At 31.9% G+C, this 23,773-nt stretch overlaps 1 pseudogene; it reads left to right on the forward strand.

The window, feature by feature from the left end:
* Positions 1-23,773, forward strand: part of LOC143641911 (mitochondrial fission regulator 1 pseudogene) — a 42,674-nt pseudogene that overhangs the window by 17,466 nt on the left and 1,435 nt on the right.

Raw genomic sequence — 23,773 nt, forward strand, 5'->3', positions numbered from 1 at the left:
GACAAGGGATGAGCTGCTGGTAGGGTTTTCAGATTGCTATTTGAAAAGATTGCTTTGTGGGACAGTAGACAGCAATATTAGGAAGAATATTTTAGCAATGAAAAAAAAGTTATTCTTTTTAAAAAGAACCATACTAGCTGTGCATTTCATATATCCAGAGGTACCAGGATATATTGAGTCAAAAACCAGCTTAGTAAGGTAGTCAAGATAACAGTTTCCAAAATTATATCTTTTGATTTTCTACTAGATATGTGGGTAACATTTGGCAAAATTCTTAAAATCCATTTCTCCACCAACAATACTAATAGTAATAACAACCATACAGGATTATTGTGATTATTATGCAGAAAATATACATAAAGCACTTAGAAGAGTGTCTAGCACAGAATCAGTAATTAGTAAATGTCCATGAAGCTACCTGGTTGTTATTCCTTAAAGAAAATACAGAAATTTAGTACCTCCAGATGACAAATCATTTGGGATATTGGTGAGTGGAGAATATTTAACTAAACTCATATTACTGAGGCAAAATTATTTGAGGTTTGAGGATTTGCATCGTATTTTATTAAACAATTTAGCAATGATTCTGACCGATCAGCTAACAACAGTCTATGTGTAGAGGATTATATACACAAAAACATATTAGAGGTGGTTATTATCCTTCAGGTATCAGACCTCAAGACAGCAAAATTAAACAATAGTATGAGTTTATATATGAATTATGTGCCAACAGGTAGTTATCTAGTATTCGTTGTACATAATGTTCATTGTCTAAAGTGAAATTCAGGAGAGTTCGTCTAATCTCTTTTTAATTTAATTTGTGCAGTGCTAGGGACCAAACCCAGGCCCGTGCACATGCTAAGCAAGAGATCTATCACTGTGCTACAGCCCCATCTCCCACTAGCCTCATTTGAAAGACTGGAAATTGCCACTGTTCCGGATTTTTGGAATAAAGTATGATCCTTCCCTGTGAATCTGCTGGGCATTTCTTTTAGAGAAAGAAGTATAGGAGGATCCAAAAAGAATGAATCTATTTGACACTTAGTTGCCACAAAAATGACATTAAAGAAACTCCACTGGATTTTGGCACATACTTCTAGAAGAGTCTGTAGAAAAGACTGTGGCAAGTGAGACAGAGAGGTAACCTGCTTACTATCCAGACCAAATGATAATTACAAAATTCATTTGTGCTTTTAGAAGTTTTAAGAAAGAGATGAAGAGTCTTAACTATTATTTTTTGAAGTGGAAAGCAATCATATTATTCAGAGAAAGAAAAAAATAGAACTATTTTTGAGAGCATAAATTCAGCTCTGTGGAAAAGAGAAAACTGCCTCTGGCTTGGGAGAGCCTAAAAATTAGTAAACTCAAGATAGATGTATTTCAAAGCTCAGAGTGTGGCCTAGGGATATTCTACACATTGTCAGTTAAAAGAATTATTATAATCCTTGAGAAAAAAAAATTGTCATAACAACAATGAATAGCCACCACTTAAGTTATTAGCTACAAAACAGTGATGTAAAACACTGAATTCGTGATCAGGTACTTTTGTACATATTATCTCCCCCCAGGTACTATAATGGCCATATTATGATTTCCATTTTCTTGTTGGAAAAATCATTGCTTAGAGAAATTAAGTTACAAGATGTAGGTCACAGATTTAAGCACCCATTTCTTTAACAGGTGGACTGAGTTTCTATGCCATCTATAAATTAGTGTGTATGAATGTGATCCAGAATTAGTGGATTATTACAGGAGATAATATTACATATGAAGTACAGAAACATAACTATCTATGTGCACAGTTCTTTGCCTTAGCTATACCAGCTATGCATTCTGCCAGTGCACACCAGCTTTCTGGTTAGAAGAGAAGATATGAAATCAGCTCATATGCAATAACTCAAGAGAGAGCCAGGTAGAACATTATTTTGAGGGGAGGGGTGGAAGTAAATTTAAAAAAATGGTCATTAGAAGAAGAGAAATATAAAAATATACTCAACTGTTGAATTACATTAAAGTGTATTTTCAAAATAATAAAAGGTAGCATTACTAAATTTTGGTAAGAATGTGAAGCAGCCAGACTTCTCATTACTGCAAGTCTGGTCTGACCTCTAAAACAATTTGGAAGTTTTACCCTCATCCTCCTGATAAGAAAAAAAAAGTTGTAAAAGCTGAAAATCATCAAATATTTTAGATTAATCAGAGATCTGAAGTTACCAGTCAACTAAATATCATAAAAACTGAAGAGATTAATACCAAAAATCTCAGTGGAAAATATACAAGGACAAATAGGTAATATAAGTAGAGATGTAAAAGACAGAATGATGCTAGAAATAAAAAACTTCAACAGAAATGAGAAATGCCTTTGGTGGGTCAATCGGTAGATTATATAAAGCAAAGTAAACAATCTGTGAACTTGACAGTATGTTAGTAGTAACTTCTCAAACTGAGAAACAAAGGGAGGGGGGCAAGAAGCCTAAACATAATATTCAAGAACTGTGAAGATAATTAGAAATGCATAACATATGTTTAATGGGAATACCAGAGGTAAAGAAAGAATCAGAAAAAAAAATTGAGAATAGCTGAGAATTTTCTAAAATTAATGACAGACACTAAATAACATATCCAAGAAGATTAGAGAGTACCAACTATGAGAAACATCTATGTTTAGGCATATCATATTCAAACTTTAGAAAATCAAAAGCAAAGAGAAAATTCTAAAAGCAGCCATAGCAGATGGAGTATGGTAGATATAGTATGGGTCCTTGCCTTTGAAAGAATAAGGACAAAGTTACACTTTCTTCTCTTCTGAGAGCATGAAAACAAGAGATGAATTAAAAACTTTAAAAGAGAAAGGCTACTAACCTAAAATTCCAATATAATCATCCTTTAAAAGTGAAGAAGAAATAAAAGCTCTTTAAGACAAAAATTAAGGGCATTTGTGGTCAAATAACCTGCTTTGCAATGAATATTAAAAGAAGTACTTCAGAGAGAAGGAAAATTACATAGGTCAGAAATTCAGATGCATATAAAGGAAAAGTGTTAGAGAAGGCAAAATATCTCATTTCCTTATTTTTTATTGAAATAACAGAATGCTTTGTTCAAAACAATAACACCAGTAATGATTATGGCAGTTATTATAGCTTAGGATAAGTGAAATGAAGGTCACCAATGTCATATAAAACATGATGGATGAATTGGAAATGCTCTTTTATGAAGTACCTGTGTTACGTAAGAAGTGGTATAATGTTATTTCAAAGTGGACCTATATTAGTTATAAATGTATATTAGAAACTATAGGACAACCACTAAGTTTTTTTTTTAATTTTTAAGAAAAAAAAATGTATAACCATATTTTAGGCAGCTTTTCCAGTGCTATGAATAAAAGTCCTGACTAGAACAATTGCAGATGAGGTAAAATTTATTGGGGGTCTCAGGGTTTCAGGGGTCTCACAGTTTCAGAGGTCTTAAACCATAGAAGGCTGGCTCCATTCCTCAGGGCTCAAGGTGTGGCAGAACATCATGACATAAGAATGTGGCAGATTGAAGCAGCTCACATGATCAAGCAGCAGAGAGAGATACTTCACTCACCAGATACAATATGAGTACCCCAAAGGCAATGCCCCGAATTACCTACTTCCTCTAGTCACACCTTAGAGGTCACCACTCGGTTAATTCTATCAGGGGATTATCCATTAATTGGATTAAGGCTCTCAAAACCTAATAATTTCTCCTCTGAACCTTCTTGCATTGCCTCACATTAGAGCTTTTGGGGATACCTCACCTTCAAACCATAACAAACCATATGCTAAAAGAGGAGAGAAAATGGAATCACATAAAATCTTCATGTAAATAAAAGGAAGATAGAGTAGAAAACACAAAAAGAATAAACACAGCAAGGAGAATATAGTTGTTTACACATACAGTAAATATAAACCCAATTTATTATAATTTTAAATGTGAATCATCTAAATGTATACCAGTGAAAAGGCAGGTACTCCCAGATTTGATTTAAAATAAAACAAAAAAACTAAAAACAAGCTCTAACTCTATGTTATCTGCCAGAAACCCATTTTTCTATACAGAGACACTGTTAGAGATAGCATTGCAAGCCATGCTAACATTAATCATACATTGCAGGCAGGCCTGTGAATTGGCATAACTATTGTAGAAAACAGTTTTGGTGGTAGTGTACACATTAAATTTGAATATATGCTAAACCTATGAGTAATTCCTCTTCTATATTTATTTTTAATAGAAATTCATTCATAATTTCCTCAGAAGAAATACATATGGATTCCATACCAGTACTATTTGAAATAGCCCCAAACTAAAAAAACAAAACAAAACCTTAAAACCCTATCAAAAATACAAAGAAAAATGAAGAGCTAGTCTAAGACACTTAAATTCAAGATGGTGATTAATTTATTTAGAGCAAGGGTAGGTAGTGACAGGTTAAAGGCATTTTGGGTGATTGACATATTCCTTTTCTTGAATTAGAAGTTGGTTATATAAATATATTTGCTTGGTGAGATTTTCTTAAATCACTTAGGATTTGTGCACTTTATGTAAGGAAAGTGTACTTCAAAAATTTTTTAATTTAAAAATTTCTACATATTTATTCAAATATATGATTAAGTGTTCTAGAAGGAAATATAAGTGAAAAAGAATTTTCAAATATAATACAAATTCAGCAATTGTGAGACATTCTGAATCAATAAAAAAGGGAGTCGTCTAAAGACATAATTGTTAGCCTAGAAATCATTTGTTAAACTTAAATTGTGAAAGCAAATGTACTAATTTTATAAAGGATATATAAATGTTGACGAATCTTTGATTATTTGTATCACTAAGGATAGCCTCAGAATGTCTGAAGAATAAACTGGGGATTTTGAAAAACACTAAAAACAGCAAAATGTGCTTTCAACCATAGGAGTAATAAGACTAGAAAAGAAAGGATAGGAAAAACTAAGTTAGGGCACAAGCATCATGTGATAGTTTAAACACAGTAGTCAGAACACAAAACTTCTCCCCCCTCCCCACCAATATATCTTCACATCTCAAAGAACAGGCTGTGGATATGAGATGGGGACAAAATATGAGGGCAAATCTCTAGTTTTAAGTAGATTCTATGTCCCAGATAAAGTCAATTATTTTTTTTAATTATTTTTTTTTTTTTAGTTGTAGGTGGACACAATACCTTTATTTTATTTTTATGTGGTGCTAAGGATCAAACCCAGTGCCTCACCCATGCTAGGGGAGCATTCTACCACTGAGCCACAACCCCAGCTTCAAGTCAATTATTCTTATGGTCCTAACAACCTCGTAAAAGTTGCATCAGTGCTTATAAACCATTAAAAAACAAAGACAGGAATCAAGGATAGGGATGATGTTTCTCTAGTTTTTAAATTAGAAATTATAGGTTGGTAATTTTAAAGTTGATACCTTGTACATTCTTAGTGTAAATACTTAAACTATATGGTTTATAATACAGAGTTTTGGCAAGGAAGTGATAAAGATAGTGAGCTATTAACATTTTATTTGGTTCTTATAATAAATAAATATTAATATACTTAGTAATTTTCCATTTACAGATTAAGAAATTATAATAACTGGTTCAAGATTATGTAGCTAGTGAAAGTTTAACTGGTCCTAAAATTTATGTTCTTTTCAGTATATCCTAATTTAATATGATCACTTTTGGCAAAACGTGTTATGATATCTTTTCTAAAAAAAACGCAATATGAGCAAGGAAATTTGTATTACATTTGCAAAATTATCTTAAAAATGTTAATTAATAAAATGTTCTAGAGTACCCATGTCTGTTTCTTGCTTGAAGCTCTTTGTGACCTTAATAGTGTTGAAGAGGTGGATGTCTGACAACCGAGAGCAGTTGCTGACGTACTACATAGAAAAATCCAGATTCCATATGGTCTCACTATCTCTGTACATGTTTCCTCAGCCCTCTGCTCCCTGCTTAGGCTGTGGCAAGGAAGTAGACAAACAGGAAATTTACTCATGGAATTCTCTGCACAAGTTGGGACACAGATATTGACTGAGTGTTACAGATGAATGCTTCAGTTTGTACAAAGAGAATAGAATTAGCATTAACCCATTTTGAATGTACAGCAGGGCCCTTCAGGTACGTAATTGAAGTCAGAACTGAAGAATATGTATACATTTATCAAAATATCATTAATGTAAAACCTAAATTGTACAATTTTATTTGTTAAAAAAGAAGAATAAGTAAGTCAGCAAGCTAATTGAAAGAAGTGAAGCCAGTATATGTGGTTGAGGTGAGACTGGAATAAGTCTTTCAGGATGGGGAACAGTAAATGCAAGGCTTTTGGGGCTTTTGATGTGTCATAGTATGTTAAGGTTTCCCATATGCCAGGAGTACAAAGGTCACAAGAAGCTGTAACAATGCTCTGAAACCAAAGAAAGGAAATGTAGAACTATATGTAAAAATTTGTATTGGAATTTTGAAAAATGTACATCATTTAAGAATGATGTGAGGTTTAAATTGGCAGGAGGGGCTTTTATTTGGTGTTGATGAAAGTGAAGAAATAGACATGCTGCTCAAAAAAAAAATTTAAAAATCCCTGTTCAGCCCCATTGATAGTGGTTTAGGGTCCAGATTTAGGAAACTTACTTTTCTACCGTGACTTTGTGTTTATCATTCTAGAGGTAGTACATTAAATGTGGTTGTAGCTGATTTACTTAGAAGAAATGATTGAAAAGCCATTATTCACCAAGTGGATTTTCTTTGATTTTGGAGGGTCCATCTGATGAAAAAGGTAAGGAAACTGTGAAGGCTCATTCTGAAGAACAGATAAAGTAGAAATATCATTAAATCTTAAAATATCTGAAAAATTATTAAGCAGAAATATTGAGGGATTTTTGTGTTTTCTGATAGGCATAGCTTTTCAAAAAAAGTGACTCTCTCCACAATACATTCCTGTCATGGACACATCTAAGAGGAGACTGATGACCAGAGAAGATCTTTCCTAAAGTTGCTGTTCATTCTTCATTGAGATACAAATAGGTCTTCATGAGTCTCATATTGATAATATGCTGTGATTATGTGTTTCTTCTGCTGTATATAATTTTTAGTTGATTGTGTTATACTGCCATATGATTAAAATCAGCAGTGGCTTCAAATTAACTTGCAAAATTGCTAGTTCCTAATGCTCTTCCAGAAAACTGGCTGTTGTCCTGTGGATGATGACTTAGTAATTTGTTCAAGTAGACGTTTATGTATGGTTATATTGAAATTAGCTCTAGTAGGAGACAAACTATGAGACAAATTATTAGCTCAACTATGAGACAAACAAAAGGAGGATGTTAAATGATATTTTGTGAGGGAAAGAAACAGGATGGTGGTAGAGAAATTATCTTAGAAAAACTTTCCAACAATATATACTATGTATTACATTATCTGTAGTTATTTCTATTTTCCAAATGGCTTGGGATAGCTTTATGAATGTTGACATTTCTGATGTGGCCATATGAAAAGTTGTCTTTTTTTTTTCATGATAACTTACTTGTCATTTAAAAATATGTTTCTCTTTTTCTCTTTTTATTCATGTCATATGGAACTCAGTGTTCACAATGCAATCTGTGAATCATTTATTTCTGAATTACAAATGTCATCACTTTTTTTCACATTAATCTTTTCAAATGTCTTAACATAGTCTAACCAATAATTTTATTCTCTGTTGTATCTGGGATTCAACTATGAAATAGAATTACATTCTTTGTAATATATTTATCTTGAATGGAATTCCATAAATTTTGTCACATTGCTACTGCTTTTATAATAGGTTTTTTTTTTTTTTTTTTTTTGTACCAGGGATTGAACCCAGGAGCACTTAACCACTGAACCACATCCCTAGATCTTTTTTTGTATTTCATTACAGACAGGGTCTTACTGAGTTGCTTAGGGCCTTGCTAAATTGCTGAGGCTGGTTTTAACTTCTCCGGCTTCAGTCTCTGGAGTTGCTGGGATTACAGGTGTGTACCACTGTACTCCACTAGATAATAGTATTTTCAGAATCTTGAGTTTCATAAAGAAAAATTAAGTATATCATTCCTCCCAAATAAGAATTTTATGAAAAACTCTGTTACTTTGAAAGTGGTATATTGTCTATACCTTATTATTTCTGGTCATGTTTGGGAATCATACATGGGAAAATTCTGAAGAGAATTATAGGTTTGATAAGAATCCATCTGAGATAGTTGTTGACAACTAGTAGCAATTCCATGGTCTTTTATGGTCATAGTTATCTGTTTTTACTGCCAGTATTTATCTGATTCTTTCTCTAGGAAGAAATTTATATCTACCAATAACAGCCTCATACTTGTGAAGGATTGAATTGATCTAGATTAATTTACATCTACCCATTAAAAACATAAGAAGATATTTCCACTCTAAAATTTGCAGAAAGATTTTCAATAATATGATAAAATAGCACATTTGGGTTACTCCATTCCCACCTCATTAAAAGTCAGTTTTAAAAGTCATTTTGAGTGTATCATTTAAATATTTTGATGTAAAAATTTCCTAGTTCATGAATGCAATACATTAATATCAACTTGAATATCAAGAAAAGAAATTTGTATTGGGCAAAAATGAAAACAGATCCTCCTTCACAATACTAAACAACAACAACAACAACAACAACAAAAAAAAATCAATGTGGGTTCTTAAACTCCCACAATCAGGATTATTGATAATAAAAGTAATTTTAAAATATTATGTAATTATACTAGAAAATTTATATTTTCTTGGTACATATACCTGGTTGTGTAAGTGGTGTTTTATCAACAATTTCAGCTTTTATTTTGTGGACACAGTCACATACTGCTCAGATTCACTTTCCAGGCCTTACCTGCTGGTTCAGCCATTAGCAGGTGGCTACCAGGGATTTCCTCCTTATAGAGAGCTGCCTCCTCCAAAGTCACAAGCTTCTTGAAGCAACCCATACCTAAGGACTGAGGTGAAGTTAGAATAGTCTAGGCACAGCAGCTCAACATGGATCACTGACAGGGAAGTTTAGCTTATGAGCTCCCTTTGGGTTTGTCTGGCTAGCATCAATGCACAACTCACTCTGACCAACCAACCCTGCTTCTTTTCCATCTCTTTCATTAGTGTGGGTCTCAAAGAGAATTTTCATTAAACATTCTGGCCACTAATAAAACAATCTTGTGAGATTGTTTTAGTCTTTTTTGCTATTTTACTTCTGAGGTCTTAGTTGTTTTTTTTATTTTTTTATTTTTTTAAAAAAAACACATGTATTGTATCCTTTCACATTAGGACAAGTCTATATGACCCCAGATTAACTAAGACAGGATTAGAATATTCAGAAAAACAATTTTGTTTAAAGTGACAAATATTAAGATGTATTTTAGATTTTTTAATTTTTAAATGTACCAATTAATTAAAGATAATTTTTTATTTCTATTATCCTATAAAAATAAAAGAAAGTTATGATTTAAAATTACTAGTTTTTTTTAAATCCAAATTCAGGCAGACATTTTTTAAATTATCTTTCAGGACCCCACAAGATATATTAAATAGAAATATTTGGAAGAAAAGAGAAAAATCTACTTTAAAATTGCAAGTAATAATTCTGATGCAGTGAGGTCACTTTCCAGTATAATAATGACCTTCTGACCTTCTGATAGGGAGGTTAGGTCATCTGAACTTCAGATAAGGGAGTAAAAATGGGGTGAAAACAGGGTATGAGATCACTTAAAAGTAATGAGATTATATTGACTCTCTTCAATATATTTCTTTATGTTGTTCTGACTTTGAGAAACACATTTCAAACACAAACTTCAATAAAATAAGAATAGATAATATTCCTAAAACATAATGAATTTAATGGTATTTCAAATGAATAGCATCACATATTAAAGGGAAAGAAAAAAGAACTAATATCGAATAGCTTTTGAACATTATATTTTAACCAAATAATAAAAAATAGTTTGTGTTTTAGTATTATAGACTAGCAATTTTTAAACTACTCTATGAAAGAAAAAACTGGAGAAAAAATAAATTGGGGGAAAAAGCTACTTTTTGTGTGTTTAGGATTAAACAGACAAGTAAATACATGTGGGAAATCAGATTTTTTTGCTATTTTAAAGGAGATTTATAAATATGGAATAAATAAATAATCCGCTTCTTTAGATTAAAGCTGGAGGTATCAGAAATTCTCTCTGCATGTAAGGAGGGATGGAAAGAGGAGAGAGGGGAAAAGAGAGAGTAAAATTTGAAGAATTTTGATGAATGACATTTAGGTATTCTTCTATGCTTACAAATTTAATACAAATCTGAAGAAAATTTATTATTTATTAGAAAATAAAAATATCAAGAGTTGAAATAAACAGAAAAATAAAAATAATTTAAAAACAGAATGCCCATATATATGACATGAGAGATACCATAGCACAAGGACTTTTGTCCTGAGTCTAGAGAACTTCATTCCAGATGGCAGTCATTGAAATAACCCTCACAGTTTGAGTGTGGTCATTCCATATGTGAAAAGTTGACCTCTCTCAGGTTCCATTCAGCCCAAATTAGTAAGTATTCCACCCAAACCTTCTGCCCTTACAATGCAGGCCAAGAGAATTTCCAATGTCCAAATCTCACATATTTTTTGTCTAACTTTGTTCTCTGGCCACTACATCTTGCTTTGCTTCTATACAAGGCAGAAAAAAAGATGCTGTAAATTAATGCCACTTAACCCTCTTCTTTGGAGCATTTTCCCAAGTAATAACTGCCTGGAGCTGAATAAATATTCAAAGAATGACTTTGTCCTTGACTGGGATAATGCTGAGGCACATATTCCACATTAGCTACCAGATTTTCCAGAGATATAAACTCCAGTTTTCCATAGTATTCAACTTTCTTGATAACAAACATTTTAATGACTTTTCATTCATATTTCACTTACTAATTTGTATTTTTCCTTAGAAATTACCCATACTCATTTTTGTGTTTGGATCTGTTCCTTAGAAAAAATCTTAAGACACCAAGAATATCAATTTTTCCTTAAACACAAAAGCTATTACACATATAATAAATTACTAAAATCCAAATGGATTATATCTATACTAATGTATCTAAATTAATGTAATACTAATTTAAGTAAAAGGAAATAACTTATTTAATATGATCTTGTCTTTGCTTCCTTTTTATCTAAAGACCTATGTTTCAGCAAAAAATTCAAATAGTACAAAAATATGCATAGAAATTTATGTCTCTTTCCAATCCCATAGGAAAGAAGGCAAATACTATGTTTTTTACATAATACCTCTGAAAATGCTTTTGCATTTGCAAATACTTATATTTATCAATGTATCCATCACTTCTTTTTAGTATTCTAAAGGAAACATGCTCTACAGATTGTCCTGCATGTTGCTTTTTACTTAGCAATATGTCTTGGGTGTTAGCCATGTCAATATCTTTCTCTTAATTTTCCTAAAGCAAGTGAGAAGAAGTTCATTAGTTTGGGGATTGTTTTTGTACCTAGAGCCATTATGTAAATAAATGGAAACTTAACTTTAAGGACTTTCTTGTAATTGACTTTAAAAAACAAAGAAACAAAAGCAGCTTCAGCCAATTATATCTCACCAACTATTTGGTTATTTAACTAGACACCTCTCCTCAGGTCATACTCAAATAGGGCAAATGTACATCTGAAGCGAATTAAGTAATTTCTTTATTTTAGCCAATAATACTTGCTGCAGATGGTTCTGAAGCAGAACTCTCTGGGCCTCCTCTCACTTTGAGTGCTGCTCAATTCATGAATTGTTATTTGCTGAAATTAATTCATTTAAATTTATGTGTCAAAAGATTTTCTGGCAATGTTTTTAAAGAAGTATAATTTGTTAATAGAGTTATATAGTGAAGGATATTTGGCTCATTCATTTCAAATCCTTTTGTATAACAACAACAACAACAACAACAACAACAAAAGGTTCAAGAAACATCTTGTGTATATCTAAAGGGACATATTCTACCATCATGGTAAAGGATTCATTTTCTGAATTCAATTTTGCTGGATTCAAATATTAGATATTTTATTTTAACATATGAGGGAAAATTATTTGCTTTTCTTTTATATAAGTCTCTAAATTTATAACATAGGAAAAACAGACTCATAATTTAATGAGTACACAAAAAGCAATTAGAAACAATGTCTGTTACAAGACAAATGTCTCAAAATATTAGCCACTGCTGAAATATATATTTAAGGACCTATAAAAATGTGTCTAGAGTATGGATGGCTGATGATGGAGGATCACAAGTTCAAGGTCCCAGTATCTAAGGCCCTAAGCAACTTAATGAGACCCTGTCTCAAAATAAAAACTAAAAATGACTATAGATAAGGTTTAGTGGTTAAGTGCCCATGGGTTTAATCTCTATTGCTGAAATAAAAATATGTCTAGAATAGTTTATTGCAAATAGAATTTGTTGATGAAAGGCTTGAGCAACTAAACATTTGATAGATACTGACAAATTTTTATCTAGATTGATTATATCAGTTTTTACTCCTCTGACACCCAGGAGAGTATGGCTTCATGGCTTATTTTTCATGACTTCTTGTTGGTCACTATTGATTTTTTTCCCTTTCCAATTATATATAAAACATATGTGTGAAATTTTCCTGAAGAAGTATAATAAGCTTAAGTACCTATTTACAAGAAGTACTTTCTCTTTAACTGGCTTTTATATCTTTAGTTTCCTGTACCACTATAATTTCTGTGGAGAAGCGATTTCTCCCAGTTTTTCTGAAAGTCTTTTATTTTAAGTCTAGAGCTAAGTTTTATAATTTCTTATATTTTCTTATTCCCCCTAAAACTTTTACCACTAGGCTTTTGCTGATTCCTTACCCTCACCCCTCATTGCCCCTTGTATAGTAAAACTGCTCTTACGAAAGTTATCAATGATTTCCACCTTTAAATTTTCATTTTACTTCATCTTCCACCAGCAACTGACCTCCTTGTTAACTCCCTTTTCCATGAATCACTTTCTACACTTGGATGTCAAGACACTGCATCCCTGGTTTTCCTACTATGTCACTGGCTGACCTTTTGTGGTCATCCTTGTTGATTTCTTTTCACCCATTCCATCTCTCATCTTGAAAGACTCTACAATTTATTTCCCAGTTGATACTTTATCAGAATGTATTCCAGTGGTGATTTTACCAGTTTTAAGACATTAAATCCAACCTTACTCATTCATGCTGACTTTTTTCCAAATTAATGTCTAAACTTCAGACTCAGATATATATAAGAACCTACTCATCTCTAGTTAGGTATCTCTAGGCATTTTACATGTAACACTTCTTAATTTGAAAAGAAGTTTGAGAAGATGGTAAGCATAGAATTGCTTTGATTTCAGGCATTAATTTATATTTTACAATATTGTAAAATTATTATACATAGTAAATATCTCATTACTATATATCTATATTTGCAATAATTATTGAAGGTATAAAATGATCATAAAATTAAAGTAAAATTCATATAATATTCAGGCCTTTGGTTAGCAATATTTAAGTGAATTAACCTTTCTATATTAGATAAATAATAATTGCTCAAGTAGAAAAATAAGTACATTAGCCTTAAAAAAAAGCAATAAAATAGTATGATGATGTTTTATTTGGCTAAATATTATGTTTTTATTTTATTTAAGAGTTAATACAATTTGTTTCTATGATGAAATAATATCTTCTTGAAATTCTGATTCTTAACTTCAGACCACTAAAAATTATACCAAACTACTTGAGAAAGAAACTAAAATTCTGTTTCAAAGTATTTTTTTAATGTCATTCTTTGAATATTTGGACATTATTCGACACAGAGCAACATCTTCCATAAAACTTAAAATGGTTTTATATATTTGAAGACTTTATAAATCTCAAATACATTATAATTTGGCGTTGATATTAAACCTACAAAACTTTTCCTGGAAACTTTAATTGAATATAGACTAATTGGATAACTAAAACATCAAATCCTACATTTGACACTTTTACTTCATAACCTTGGGGTATGGCATAAACTGAAAACATAAAATTAGAACTGTAATCTCTCTACTGAGGGACAAAAGTCTGAACAACTTGATTTTTTGATCTCTTAATTAGAAAGAAAAAAATGTTCAAGTGCCTCAATGAGACAGAGAAAAATGCCTTATTAAAAATTTAATAAAATTCACAAATGACCCATTTATTAGAATATAACTTTTCTTCTAAAAGTTGATTGGGGGGAAGAGAAAAATCCCAAAGTGACCAAAAGAAAATTATGTATCACCTGTGATCCTTTCTTGGTAAGTTTGGGAGCAACTTTCCAGTTATTTATGGCATATATAAATAGAAATACAATTCAATCTGAAAGTCCTTTTAAAAGAATTGTGAAATAATTTTAATAGACTTATCTAGGCTATAACAAAAATTTTAACTAATTGAAAGAATATCCATTTATGTATCAGCTAGGTTTTATTGTCTTTAGTAAAACTTAACCATATTTGGGAAATATCAATGCTATTTTCATGAGGGAGCAAAGAGAAGAGTTTGTTATAAATGTTTAGTAGAAAATGTCATTTACTCACCTTACAATTGAGGCACATTAAGTGGACTCTATTTTATTGATTAAAACATAATTTCCAGATATTCTTCATACCTACATATCTCTGTTCTAAAATGAAAGTGACTTGGGATAGTGTTTAGGGAGAGAAATCACTTGCATATCATAAGTTTTTAGAGGCCCTTTAATTCAGAGTTTATTCTATAATTTTGAAAACTCACCAAATAAAACGTTCAAAGAATGAGTTTTAAAAAGAAAAGACATAAGAAGCACTGTCATGTTATTCTTATGGCCAGATGGGTATTTTGTGTGTTATTCTATGATCAATGAAAGCCACTCGAAGTTTTAAAACAATTTACAAAGTACATTTATATCATTATATGGTGAGTGAATTGGAGGAGGAAGAATTCTGGATGTTAATGACAATGTACTGTGCTAGTTTTGAATGGTTTGTTGAAGGTGAAAGGATGAAATATATTTCAAACAACATCTTGAGGTCAAGTTGGTGATAGATTAGGTATGTATTGAAAATTGAATAAAACTTTTTTTAGTTGTTTTTCTCTGCTTTTCTTTCTTACTCTTTATTGAATAAGTAATATTTTCAATACTTTCTTTTTATCTTCCTTTTGATCTGGAAGTTTAAAATCATGTTTAAACCATGCTTTGGATGGTTTCCTTTAAATTTTGAGTATCCAAATTTAGTTATATATGTTTTCTAATAAAGTTTACAGTTATCAGCATTTCTATCTTCCTTCAAAATATGAGTTTTGTTCTCTATAATTTATTATTCATTGATGATCTGTCTTCATCTTGTTTGTATTACATACGATTTTAGTTGTATTATTACTTTAGCCATAAAATTATTTATTTTTTTCATTAGTTAAATTTAACAATATTTTGTATTTATTTATTTTAATTTTTTATTTTATGCATTGCCTTATATTCACTTTTCTGCTTTGGTGACCTACAGAAAATTCTCCTAGACATTGCATGCAGAAAATGGCTTTTATATTCTTACTTTTTTTTTTATTAGTTGTTCAAGACAATACAATGATCTTGACATATCATATATTTGTTTGAAGATTGTTTTATTTCATCATTATAAGTATTTTGTTCCAACATTTAAAATATACCACAAGACACTTAGTTGTCTTGTGGAATGATTCTTTATGGTAAACAGAATAATAGTTTTTTGTTTGAATTTTGTTGAATATATCTTTATGACATTATGTAATATTTTATATAAATTGTTAATTAGTTGTACATATTTTATCTCATTCAAGGGTCTTTTACTTTTTGCAGTAGTACTTTGGTAGTATAATCCAGTCATTTTTTGAACATCAGAAGCCATTGATAAACATGCTTATCTCTTATATGACTGCTATTGCAATTATTACTGTGTAGTACATTTCAAAGATATGAAATAATAAATATCATGCCCTTACACTCAGAGGGTGAAGGCAAAATGGAGGCAGTTTGCCTTTGGTTGCTCTCCAGTTTCTTTTCCACTAGATCACCAAGTGCCCAGTGACTTTGCAATGTGGAACTCCATGCTTTGCCCTATTTGATTGTGTCCTCCTATCACAACTCCACTATTTAGAGTGATACTAACTAATGCAGGGTCCATTGTGGGTTAGGGTACAAGGGAAAATAACCATTTATGTTTTTTTTTCTTCTAGAAGAAAATACTTATATTGCTGATAACCATATTTTGAGTCTCTCTTTAAACTGGTAATACAGAATTTTTTAATCCATTGATCAAAAGGCTATATTTGTATGTGATGTTTTCTCAAGAAAATCAAAACAATCTAGAAGCTCAAAAAACTAATCTCTTAATATTCATTGAACATAGAAAACATATTGTCGACTTTCTAGATATATTAGGAGAATGGGGGGATGCCTTTGAGCTATGTTCAGTTACAAATCACATTATTAAACAGAATCTTATTTGATAAGAAGAAGAATGTTACTATCATAAGACTGAATTCCATTTTAGACTAACAATAAAACCCTAGAAGAGCTGTATAGATGTAAGTATTATCTAAAATATTTAGTCAGTGTGTTATCCAAATCAAAAGCATGCATATACATATATGATTATTGAAAACCAAGTAGCATTTCATTACATAAGAATATTTAAATTTTTAAAAATTTGTCTACCTATCTCCAAAGAACCTAATGATCCAAGAAGTGTCAATTTTTCAGTTTGAGTTCAAAGGCAAAAAAAGATCAGTATTCCAGGTCAAGCACTCTGACAGCAGTTCCCTCTTATTCAGACTTTTTGTTCTGTTTAAGTCTTATATTGACTGAATGAATCCCATCTACATTAGAGAGGGCAGTTGATTAAAATAATGATCTCATCCAGAACCACACTCAAATACATACTAAAAATAATGCTTAACCAAACATCTGGGTACTCTATGGCCCAATCATTTTGACACATGAAATTAAATATCACAGTGAGAAAATATATATTGCTGAATCTTCATATGAAATTATTATATCACTTCTGTTCTACAAAGTATATAAATGAGAAATTGGATCTACTCTTATTTAACGTATGTTTTGAACTTGATAAACATGCATATTAATAATTGTGCATATTTAATTATCTTATGAAAAGATCTATGGGGATGAAAAGGACATAGTACTAAAATCTGTATTTTATACAGTATGCAATATATTAAAAACACTTTGTCCTTTTTATTAAAAAATGAGATTTTATTATTAAATATTAAAAGAATCATAAGTAATTATTCTTTAAATTCAAACAAAAGGAACTTCATTGTTGGAAGCAGTGAATGAATCATTGCTTTAAACTCTACTCCTACTAGGTAGTCTGCTTTTAGTTTTCTAAGGGTTATGATGAACAGAGGTCTTTATTTTAAAAATTTTACCTTATGGACTATTTCTCTTATAATTATTACTTTTTTCATTTGAAGAAATCATTTATCACAAATTCATAAATATATTCAACTATGAAAACTTCCAAAAGCTTTATATATATTTTAACCTTTCACATTGAGTTTCAGAAACCACCTGGCTTTAATTTTTGTATACAGTATAAGATAGAGGTATATATTCTATCTATGCTTGTAACATAGATAGAATAATGCTAATGACTTCAAGAAGCTGTTGAAATATTTAATTTACTACTTTTGACAGCTTGCATATCCTCTGTGAAAGAAAAAGTCTGATAGCAATCAAGGCATAATATCCTGATGTGAAATCCCTATTATCTCTGTTAGTTGAGTAATATATTGATTGAGCTGAATCTACTATTAGAACAAAAGCCAATGATTTTTCTGTGTAGTTCTGAATAATTTGACATGTTTCTCTATCATTGTTATTCTCAATCTCTCAAAGATAAGATAGTTATTTTATCATGTTAAGATTTTATTGATAAAAATCTTTTTTCAAATGCATATTCCTCATATATGTAAAGGACTTAAAATGAAAATGATACTTCCATATTACCATTATTATGCTATTAGTATTATTATTAATTAAAATTATTATTAATATTATTTTGATCTTTGAATCAAAATTGAAATATAAGGAATTGCAATGAATTCTCCCACACTTCATTTATAAAAGCATGTATAACAATATTTTTTAAAAAGTGTCAGTCTCTGCAGGTAAAGAAAAATTAACATTTTTACTTTAACTGGAAGATATTTATTACAGTGTACATCAATAGGCAAAGAATATTTTGTAAAATTATGTCATGTTGATAATTAACTGTCAAAATATTGTTTCAAACCTATAATTTAATAGAAGACCTATGACTAGAGAAATAATTGTAAGTTCTTTATATTTTGGTCACAATAAGTTTTTTTTTAAAGTTTGAATACAGGCAAAAATATCCACTGATTTATATTCTCATAGATTATTTTCTAGAGCAAATATCTTTTATGGAGACGAAATAATATTTATTTATTTACTCTACAAATTGTTCATTTAGTAGCACCTTAGTAAATATTTTGAATATGATCCTACTTAGTTCTTCTATAATACCCTAATTTATTTTAGGTTAATAACATATATTAAATTATGTAGAGATATTAATGAACAAGGGCAAGTCTTGGCAGCTGCAGTACAACAGGCTTTAGATGCCAGGCAAAAAACATGCTATGATTGTGAACAAACAGGACATTTTAAAAGGAGTTGCCCCATAGGAGGAGGATTTAACAAAACTAGGTATCAAAGAAATAGAATACCGGGTATTTGCCCACGATGCTGTAGAGGGAGACATTGGGCTAATGAATGCCGTTCTCAAACTACCATAGAGGGTACTCCCTTATCAAAAAACGGACAAGGACCAGGTATTTACCCACAATATCGTGGAGAAAGGCATCAGGCTCCATTGCCAAAAAATGGACAGCCGGGCCCAATGCTCCGGGGCCCACAACCACAAATATACGGGGCAGTGGAGGAACCCAGCAACACCATCAGAGTAGTGCCCAGGACACATTGTCCATTAAATCCCTCATCAGACAAACCCGAGGGAGCGCAGGGTTGGACATCTGCGCCTCTGCCAGAGCAGTACTAACTCCAGAGATGGGAGTTCAAATCATTCCCACAGGAATAAAAGGACCTCTTCCCCAAGGGACAGTAGGCTTATTATTGGGACGTAGTTCATCTACATTAAAAGGACTTATGATAAGTCCCGGGGTAATTGATCCCGATTATGTAGGTGAAATAAAAATTATAGCTAGTTCTCCAAGAGGTATATCAGTAATTTCACCTGGAGATAGAATAGCACAGTTGTTAATAATACCCAGCCTACATAATAAATTTCCTAGTCATAGTGTAAAAAGAGGTTCCAGGGGATTAGGCTCCACAGGTGTAGATTGGGCTATGTTGTCTTTAAATTTAGATTCTCGCCCAATGTTAAAACTAAATATTCAAGGACACGACTTTAATGGGCTACTGGACACAGGTGCAGACCTTAGCATCATATCTAGTAAGGAATGGCCAAAACATTGGCCATTACAACAAGCCACTCAAACGCTTCGAGGCCTAGGAGTGGCTACTAATCCCCATAGAAGTGCAATGATATTAGATTGGAAGGATCCTGAAGGATGTGAGGGAACTATACAGCCCTATGTATTGGATCATCTTCCTATAAATTTATGGGGATGAGATGTCCTAGATCAATTAGGTTTGACGTTAACAAATAACATCAATCCTAATGCGCCCACTACTAGGGCTAGACAAGGTTTTAGGAAAGAAAAAAGATTAGGAAAACAAGGACAAGGTATAGCAGCACCAATTCAAATAGATCAAGGAACAGACAGACATGGGTTGGATTTTCAGAAAGGGCCACTGAGACAATAAAAATTACTTGGAAATCAGAAAGACCAGTGTGGGTTCCTTAGTGGCAGACAATTGAGGAATCCCTGATTGAGCAGGTCCCATAATAACCATCTCATTATTAATGGCTCTTAAATCTTGCAATAATCTCCATTTACCAGATTTCTTTTTAATGACAAAAATGGGAGTATTATGAGGAGATATGGAAGGTTGTATATGTCCTTCCGCTAATTGTTGTTTGACCAGATCATGGGCTACTTGTATCTTTTCTTTAGTCAGGGGCCACTGAGCACCTGTCTTTAAATAAAATACAATATAGGACTGAGGATGTGGCTTAGTGTTTGAATGCCCCTGAATTCAATCCTCGGTACAAAAAAAAAAAATTGGAAAAAATAAAAGATTTGTATGTATCTGAAAAATGACAGAACCAGGTATATGTTATAACATGTTCAAAGGTTATAACATACACATTTTTTTCAATAACACACAAATTTCAATAACATACTCATTTACAAATTATGTTGCAATAAATGTGAAGTTTTTGTTCTACTAGACAAAATTTATTTATGTGACCATAAACAAGAATTTGTCAGCAGTAGTATCAGTAACCTATAATGTATCAATTGTAAAATACCTTCATAGAGTCATATTGGATGAATGAAGTTTGGTGTGTGATAGAGAGTACAGTTTCTCAGTGAAGAACAAAATTTTTCCAACAGTTTTCCTCTATCAAAATAATCTGAAAAGAAGACTGCAAAACTTGTCTGGTCTCAATTGATTTGACCGAATCATTTACATAGGTACAAAAGTGTTGATTTATCACACAGACGTCCATAAGTTTGCTTTGCTGAAAGGTTTCATAAGGAATGTCAGATTGAATTTTTAAGAGCTTCCATAATTTGATACACTGGTGCTAGGACACAAAGCTCAAGAAACTATCTCAAGTATAATTCTTATATACTGTAGTTAGAAAATGTAGAATGTTGTAGCACTATGGAAAACAATATGGAGGTTCCTCAAAAAATTAAATATAGAATACCATATGATACCATAATCCCACCTTTGGATATACATCTCAAAGAACTGCAATCAGTATCTTGAGATACCTGCAGTCCCATGTTCATTGAAGTATTATTCACAAAGCTAAGATATAGAAACAACCCAAAGTTCTGATAGATAAATGGATTTGCAGTAAATACATACATCTGAATATTATTAAGCTTGAAAAAGAAAGAAATACTACTGCTTAAAAAAACATGGATCAACCTAGAGGACCATAATTATGCTAAGTAAAGGAACCAGTCACAGAAGGACAAATATTCCATGATTGCACTTACACAGGGTACCTAAAATCACCAAACACATAGAATTAGAGAATAGAAAAATGGAATTTTCTGGGTCAGAGGAACTGTTGCTTATTAGGCATAAATATTCAGTTATGCAAGATATTTAAGGCCTTAGGTGCAACTTATCACCTCTAGTTAGTGATAGAGCATTTTGTACTTGAATATATGCTGAAGATAGTATGTGTGTTTGTGTGTGTGTGTGCATGTGTGTTTAAATCTATTTCAGTTGTAGGGACAGAGAGGGATCAACATGTAATCAAACATACCACAAACTGGTAATATTGTAAGACTTCATTTGTTTTAATGATTAAAAAAAAAAAAGGTTGCACAATAACCAGTTACTCTTTTTTGTAATTTTCCCTAATAGTAAAGATGATTATAATAAATCAATGACAATTAGAATCTTGTTTACATAGTATCCTCTAGCCAAGGATATATTCAAATTTTAGAATCTCTACATTATAGATAATTGCTGAAACTTCTCTGTGGTAAATTTTCTTTTAAGTTCTTCACAATATTACATCTTTTTCTCAGACAAGTGCACAGAAGACTGCTCTATCAACAGACATTTATATCATTCTTAAACATTTTGAATTGTTGACTCCTCAGGGCAAACCTAATTATTTTGCAAATGTGAGGACAAATGAAAAGTTAGCATCCTTAATAGAGACATAAATGTGATGACCACGAGGAATCCTTTCCAATATTTCTGCAGCATTTAAAAGGTAATTATGTAGTCTTGCCTTAACGAAAGTCAGCCTTTTTAGAACTTTAAAAGAGATTCAGCCTTTTAACTATTGGGCTCTAATATACAATAGAAAATATAATCTGCAGAATTTCTGCTCTTGTCCCATAAAACTAATTAGCTTTTTAACCACTTTAGAACTTTAGAAGTTAGTTTTAAACCTTGGGCTCATTTCTGTGAGAGAATAAAATGAACAGATCTGTAATTAAAAATGATTCAAAAAGTCATACTGGCAAAAAAAAATTGTCCTTAAAGTATAATATTAAGGAAATGTGACCATAAAAATCAACTTTGGGATGAAAAGGGGCAGATCCCCATTTTTTCCTTCCTCTCTAGACATTCCACTGATGTGGTTTGATTTTCCCTGACGTGACTGGCAAAGACTTATTAAAAAATTCAAGGAACAATGTGTTAATTCTCAAAATAAGTTTGAACCTGGGCCTGGGCATTTGGCAGGAATGAGTAGTTAATCCAAGCACCAGTATTAACACTTAGAAGCACTCTTATTTTATACAAGCAACTATAATCTCCCCCCATTTTTCTTCTCCCTTTGATCCCTTCCTTCCTCCTTCCCTCTCTCCTTTCATCTTTCTTCCCAATTTAAGTGACAAAAAGATTCTAAAATTGTGTATGTCATAATATTTTATTTTCATGGAGATTGGAGGTATGAACTTGTTACATGTGCACAAATGTTAATTTCAAAATCAAAATTTGCTTACAGTTGTGTTCATGAAACACCTTTGTGATTTATTGTAATATGAAATAAACGAAAAATATATTTTTGTGATAGTTGACCAAAGACCATTATATTTCACTTGGCATCTGTGTTTATTTAATTTTAGCATATAGAAATGTTCATTCAAATACTTTGAGATAGAGTGTTATGCTCCAATTCCGAACCCCCAAAAGACCACCAGAGACCAAAATGGATGTAAGCAGCAAAGAGGTGTTTATTGCGAGCTAGCTCAGTCCTCCGTGTGCACACAGCAACTGGTGATGCTGAGAGGCCCAGAGCCCAGGGTTTGCAGCAGTTTTATACACTCTTTGGGGAAGGCGGGGACTTCACATACATCATAGCATCTCAGCAAATCATCACACAACGCGGGAAAATCATAAAACAACTCTAAAATATGATTAACACATTCACTGACAGGAACAAGTTGGGTAAGGGTGATTGGTTAGTACAAAAGGGGGATTCCTTTGAACTGATTGGTTTAAGCCACGAGGGGAATACTGCTGAACTACTGGTTTCCCAACATGTTATCAACCACCATCTGGCATCCCAGGTATTTTCCCTGTCTCATGCTGATTGGTGGTTGCTAGGGAGTTGCTATAGGTCCCCACCTAGCCTGACTGAGTCAGGGACACCTGGCAAAGCAGATCTCTCCTGTTATTTGTAGATAAACAACTCAGCAGGATGGGTATGTGCCTAGGAGTGCTCTATGGGTCTTTCCAAGGACAAGGGTTATGCCTCCTTCCTTGGACAGGCTTTGCTCTGAGGTAGAGGCTGGTTTCTCAAGACTAGTCAAGAGGACGGATGTATGAAATTCTAAAACTCTGTAAGTTCAGATAATTATTCAGATAATTATCCATGTGACATCAGCAAAAGATATATCTCTCCTGAGTCATTGGGTTACTTACAATTAGATATAAAATTCAGCAACTGTTTTCTAAAATGCATCAAATTGAATCAGTGGAATGCACTTATTGAACTTGGAGTTTTTTTTTTTTTCCCCCACACTAAAACATCACCCACTCATTCAGCTCTTTCACA

The sequence above is a fragment of the Callospermophilus lateralis genome, chromosome 1 (assembly GCF_048772815.1).
Source record: "Callospermophilus lateralis isolate mCalLat2 chromosome 1, mCalLat2.hap1, whole genome shotgun sequence".
Lineage (NCBI taxonomy): Eukaryota > Metazoa > Chordata > Mammalia > Rodentia > Sciuridae > Callospermophilus > Callospermophilus lateralis.